Source organism: Oryzias latipes, chromosome 12 (assembly GCF_053564925.1).
Source record: "Oryzias latipes strain Hd-rR chromosome 12, Olatipes_Hd-rR_3.1".
In the NCBI taxonomy this organism is placed as follows: domain Eukaryota; kingdom Metazoa; phylum Chordata; class Actinopteri; order Beloniformes; family Adrianichthyidae; genus Oryzias; species Oryzias latipes.
In genome coordinates, this window is record NC_136248.1 from 23,523,343 (window position 1) to 23,530,448 (window position 7,106).

Sequence of the window (7,106 nt, forward strand, 5' to 3'; positions counted from 1 at the left end):
CCAAGAAAAAATAGTGTATATCACGTAAAATACATTTCTCTAACATTAAAATGTGATTTAAATTTTTAAATCCTTTAAAAACATTTGGATTCTTGACTTTGATATTGTCTAAAAGCAGATCAGTAAGGAGGTTTTTAAATGTTTTACCCTAAAGATAAGAATTAAAATAATGCCCCATGTTATTCTTTGCCTGAGGCCAACACACTGTTAGGTCCGCCACTGGTCATGAGTAAATACTAAAGGGCAAATAAAGATTTGTTTCTATAGGAAAGAGTCTGCATCTCTGCCTCCTGATTGTTAGCCCAATTTGTTCATTTGGTTTATTCATGCAAGACAGGAAGCTCCAGAGCCACACTTGGCTCTATTAATCCCTCATTGTGGCTCACTGGGTAAAGACCAATGAAAAAAGACAAAGAAAAAAAGTTTTTTGTTTTAAAAAGTAACTGTAAAGTTAAAACTAAGTGGGAAACAGACATACAGAAATATAGCTAAGTAAAAAAAAAGTGAACTTACCAAACTTTACTTAGCTCATTCACAAAAAGTTGAACTACGTGTGTAAAACATTTAAACCGCTTTTTGTGTGCTGCGTTCCACAGATAATTAGTTTGAGATAAGTAAGCACAACCGGATTTAAGGTGCACCTTCCATATTTTTTTGAACAAATTCAAGGATTTGAAGAGCACTTTCTTTGAAAAATACAGAAAGGGTGGCTAAACTAGTTTCTATTTAGTCTAGGTTAGTTAGATTTAAACATTTCTGGCTGAGATGCTCACTGCTGGCATTACATCACCAACTATTGCTTTTACAGGACAGAGATCATCTGTGACACACTGCGTCTTTTATTTTGAAAAGATATCATGTAATCGTAACAATAACACAAATACAAATTGGTGTCTTATATTTCTAAAGAGTGAAGTAAGACTATGTGGCTCCAACTGGGCTCCAATAGTAGGAAATCAACCCGAATGGCTCTTTTAAGCATCGAAGCTTTCACACCGCTCATGTAAGAAAATGCTAAAATGATGTCATGACCATAAAAAACCTCAATAACCACAGTTAAGCAAAAACAAACTCATGTGACCCTTGTGCTATCTTAGATGACCCCACCCTTACATTAACGTGTTCTCCCTACCATGACAAAAGTGGATAAAGGTGGAAAGATTTCATGTAATCCATGGACACCAGTGAAGATCACAAATCATTGAAGAAAAAAGGTTCAGAGCACTGTCTAGTGGGTCTAGATGACCCAACTCCCAATGTTGAAGTGCCTAGGACAGCACAAGGGTTACAAGAGGATTTTGGTAATCAGTTGCTAAAGCCCCTTAAAAAAAAACTGACAGGAAATTAGAATAATGCTCAAGCTTTTTTTTAAGTGGATGTTCCAGATAAAGAAGCCCCTTTTTTGAAAGTGTTAAAGCATTGACGTGACCATTAGGTGGATTTTAGCTGCCTGTGCATGTCTGTGTGGTTTGCAGAGACAACTAAAGTCATATATTTGTGTGACAAAACCACCATCTGCTCTACTGGGACTTTCTGCAAAGCTTCTTGCTTATATTTGAATAGAGCACAGCAGAAAAGCATGAGTAGGTAATGAAAGTGAACTGACCTACAGGCGATATACATTTCATGGCTTTAGTTTCATACTTTCGGTGCTAATCCTGCCCGTTTATTTGATCACACTATTGTATTAAGAAGCAAAAACCCCCACTGTTCTGCTGCTTCTCTCTTATGTTGCTTGCTTATGAAAGTTGCATTTAAGTAAGAATAAATTTAAATTGCATTGCTGAGTATTTCTTTATTTAAATTGTTGTGAATCAGACAACTGCCGTTGGAAAAAGACTGTATGTGTGACATAAAAAATATAGAATTCTTGACTAAGAGCTGCTTTCTCTCTATTTGGGAACTCGACATTTCCTTTTTTTGCTTGAAGGAGGTTCTTTCTTTCCATGGCTAAGGGGAGTGAACCTTGGTCTGTGCCTCAACGGCGCCTCCTGGCAGCCGTCTCCTAGTTTACGAATGTCGCCCCGTCTACATTTTTCTTTACAGTCATTTTAACAACGATTTGATCCACATCATAATTTGTGGTCGCTGATCCGATTCAGGGTCAATATTTGTTCTTTTTTCGTCATAATTCCTTGTATCTCTCGAAAGATAATCAAGTGTAAATTAAATATACGTACAAACAAACAAGTAAACAAGAATGAATGTCAAATCCATTCACACTTTAGCGTCCTAAAGTTCAGCCCACTGTTGTTTTTCCACATCAAAACAATCCAAACAGAAGATTATTAGATATATGGTCACGTTTGCTAAATTCAAAGTGTTTCCACGCACTGGACTCATTGGCTTGATCATTTTTTGCTGTCACTACATGTGTGTTGCCCGCTGTGACGCAACTTAAAAAACATTCTACTCTAAGAACTTGTGCTTTTTTTTCAGAAACAAATTTTTAAATGTTTGAAAATTCTGAGCCATCTGTCCATGGTGTATCTCATCTTTGCCCAAAGGTAGCTGGGATAGGCTCCAGCAACGCTTTAACTAGGGGTGGGCAGATCAATCGGAGTATCAATAGTATCGAGTATTGGGTGGCCGTGGTGCAGGGCTAGGGCAGTTGACCTCAGATTGCGGGTTCGATTCCCACCTTGCCCGCCCCGTGTGTCGAAGCATTTTTGGCTTTGCTTGTTAAGAAAATTGTTAGAAAATTTCAGAAATTGTCTGTTTTAATTCAGTTTCTTTCAATACTTAAGCAAAAATCCGCCCCTTAAATGATCAACATTCACAGTTAGCCAGCACAAATGCATATTTCCAGGAAACCAGAGATTTACTTTTGAAGTATAAAAATTCATTTACAGATTTTAAGAGAATGTTTCTCTAAGGTTTTTTTCTTCAAAATATAATAAAGTCTTCAACAAAGCTTGGTTGTTGTTGTTTTTTGCAGCTCTCACAAAGTAGCTGAGCTAAGTGTCAACACCAGGTACCATGACAACTTTGGTTTGTGGGCAACATGTTTCTCGTAAACCTTCACAAGTTTCCAAACTCTTTTTCCGGATCATAATTGGAGCATTGCTTCACATGAACTCCGCTCTACCCTGCAGAAAAATCTGCAATGACAGCCTTCACTTTTCAAAGGCGCATTGGGTGGTTTGGGTTTGTTTTAATAAAATAAAAACTGGAATAAATCTGCTCCGGTGCAAGCTTCCAGACTCTATCCTTGGAAAGAGGAGAGGACATTTTTCATTTATAAAAGTCCAAAAAGTGAACTCTAACTCTACTTCTCCATCCCTCATGATGTAGGATTTGTTGTTTTTTTTTACCAATGCTCACTCACTTTTCAGTGTAGTTAATGCACGAATGACACACAACAATCAGTGTTGTGTGTTTTGTGAGCCTGCACATACAAAGGCATTTCTGAAGGGACATCCTCTGAGGAAATGACCAAGCAGGTATACAATGCAACCACAAGTGATACAAGAAGGACGGCATAGCTTCATGTTCTCTCTTCAGGCGGCAAGGAAGCCCCGTCCCAACAAACAACCTCGAAATAGCAGAAGCTACCCCAGGCAAAGATCAGTAGGGACTATTTTTCTGAAGAAAAAAAAAAAAGTCCAAAGGAAGTCTACCATCAAGTCAATTAAAATTTTCTAAGTCCTCTTAGCAACATGCAGAGCCTATCCGATGACTGTAACCGTGGAGCATAAAGAAAATTAAATGGTTAATGTATTTATCTTTAAATCTTTAAAAAAAAAAAAAACTTCCCAGTAAACCTTTAAAACATACAGAGCCCCAACATGGACATAGAAGTAAAAAGGAGAAAAATGAATACTGGTTTCTTGTGCATCTGAGAAACTAACCCATACGCACGAGATACTAACTGGTCATTTCAACCCAAGAGATATTTTGTGAGTGACTCACACTTACCTGAAAGCAAAAGTACGTGAGCTTACAGAGTTTTTTTTCACTTTCCAGAATCGCCAACAAAGACATTGTAGATTTGTTTGCCCAGCACCACCGTTATGTAATCTCTGAAGCTGTGGTCTGTTTCAGTGCAGGGGATCCACCAGCTTTGATGAACTGCTGCCCTGCGCATGAGTCTGTGCAATCGACTTACTTTCTTGTGTGCACCAGACAGTTATAGTGCGCACAAAAAAACAGTAGTACTGTTTTAATCACTTTGATGTTCTTTTAGGGGCTCCATAAAACACAGGCAGTGCCAGATAAATATCTGCAAAGCTCAACACACAAATCTGGAAAATGTGTTATGCCTCACTTGGTAATTAAATATCTCAGTTCAATGCAATTAAAGAGATCAGATCTGCATTTACACAATATTATAAATCTAATTTGCATTTCAATATAGAGTGCCTTGCAAAAGTATTCACCCCCTTGGATTTTTGTCCCTTTTGTTGCTTTCATAAGTCACTTATGGTCAATAAAATTTGTGTTTCCTCATAAAAAAATTTACTAGAAAAGAACTTTCAATGTCAATGTGAAAATAGATTTCTACAAAGTAATGTCAATGAAACAAAAATATTAAATGAAATATAATTGTTTGACTAGAGTCAAACTAGATTTTGCCAAAAGGCATGTGGAAGACTCCGTGATCAAGTGGGAGAAGATTCTTTGGTCTGATGAGACCAAAATTTTGCTTCTTGGCCATGAGACAAGACAAAATGTTTGGCAAAAAACCATACCCTACACATCATCAAAAATACACCATCCCCACTGTTAAGCATGGCAGTGGCAACATTATGCTGTGGGGATGTTTCTCAGCAACAGGCCCTGGAAGGCTTGCAAAGACAGAGGGCAGAATGAATGCTGCAAAATAAACACGGAAATCTTGGAGTACAATCTTTTATGGTCTGTAAGAGGACTACGGCTTGGGAGGAGATTTATTTTCCAGCAATACAATGATCCAAAGCATACTGCAAAAGCTACACGGGAATGGTTTAAAGAGAACCAGGTAAATTTTCTGGAGCGGCCGAGTGATAGCCCAGACCTAAATCCCATAGAGAATTTGTGGCTGGACTTGAAAAGGGCTGTTCATGCCCAGCATCACCACAACCTGACAGAACTTGAGCAGTTTTGCAAAAACGAATGGAGCAAAATTCCAGTACAGATGTACAAGACTGATTGAGACTTTTCCACACAGACTCGGTGCTGTGATTGCAGCCAAAGGTGCGTCTAAACACTGACTTGAAGGGGGTGAATAATAATGAAAACAATTATATTTCATTTTATATTTTTGTTTCATTGACATTACTTTGTAGAAATCTGTTTTCACATTGACATTGTAGGTTTTTTTCTAGTAAATTTTTGTGTGAGGAAGCACAAATTTACTGACCTGAATGGTTTATGAAGGCAACAAAAGGGACAAACATCCAAGGGGTGGATACACTGTATCAGAATTAAAATTAAAATGTCTTTAAATGGGTTTTGCATTGCATTGAGACAGGACATGAAGCTGGAGGTATTAAGATTTCTCTCTTGAGAACCGTATAACGCCCTCCTAAAAATCTAATAAACACATTTTAAATTAGAGACAAGTATTTCCATTTGTTTTCCTTAAGCTTCCCATTTTTGCAGAAGTCACGTGCTTAAAGCATGTTTATTTGTGATGCAGCAATCAAAGTGTGATCTAAGACTTTAAACCTGAGCTCATGAGGATATCACATTTTTACAGACATAGCTGCATCTCAGAAAAAGTCTGACAAAAAGCCCCAAAAAGATCCTTTTCTGCTGTTTAAATCGTATTTTCCAGCACAGATACTGTGACAGTTTTAACCTTTGCAGATTAATCTTGTTGGTTTAGTTTTATAATCTTGCGTTTCTCAGATCTGGTTTTGCAAGTCAACACTGTAAAATATTTTCAAGGCTTCAGAAGCTTTTTTTGTTTTAATAATTGAGTAAAGTTTACCAAAAGCTACAGCTGTAGAGAAAAAGGGCACTTCATTAGGAAAAGTTTTTTCAGTTTGCTCTCATTTGTGTGCATTCTTTAAATACCTATAATGTATAGATTTGAGCTGCAAGCGTATGGTACACATCTCCTTAGTTTCCAGTCCCAAGTAATCCCATGTTTTCTATCTTTGAAGGTAGAAACATAAGAAGTGATGCAAATGAAGGACAACCACAAACAATGTTTTAAGGAAGCAAGAAGAAGGTTACCTGTGGTTTGGCTAATCAATTCAACAGGAATAATGGAGTAACGTGTGCTGTGAAGAGCTTTGTGAAACTGAAGCTGCCTTGGAACGCTGCCTGTTGAACAGGATGCTGCTCCTCTTAAAAATAGTCCTGGCACACTGCGACCAAGTGTGCAAATAAGCCCTTATGAATTAACCAGTGAGGTCCCATAGCAACCATACTGGGGAGTAATTGCTTTCCCACACTCTCTTACTTAAGAAGCAGAGTAAAAACAATCCATAAAAATCTTGGGTTGAACAGGAGAAACAATTCTTAGATTTTCTGAATGACTGAAGCTTTGGCACCTGAACACATCTCCAAAAAAATGGTTTGCTTGTTCTGAGGTTCAAGAGTAGATGCCTTCAAAGGGTTGTATGAGGAGGGACACTGAGGAAAATGTTTAGCAAGTTTTGTTTTTTAACTTCAATATAATCAAATACAAAGGTGAGGCCTTTCACAGTTGATCTTTCCTAAATTTTTGAGCAATTAAAAAAAAAAAGAATAGTTAACTAGAGCAGTGATCCCCAACCTTTTTCAGGCCGCGGACCGGTTTAATATATATATATATATATATATTATATATATATATATATATATATATATATATATATATATATATATATATATATATATATATATATATATATATATATATATATATATATATATATATATATATATATATATATATATATATATATATATATATATATATATATATATATATGTATATATATATATATATAAAAAAAAATAAAAACGCCCCTCTCACCCTCCGCGGGTTGTTTCTCCTCCAAGCCCGGGTCCTCTACCAGAGGCCTGGGAGCTTGAAGGTCCTGCGCAGTATCTTAGCTGTTCCTAGCACTGCGCTTTTCTGGACTGAGAGGTCTGAGGTCTTTCCAGGTCTCTGTTGTAGCCACTCCTCCAGC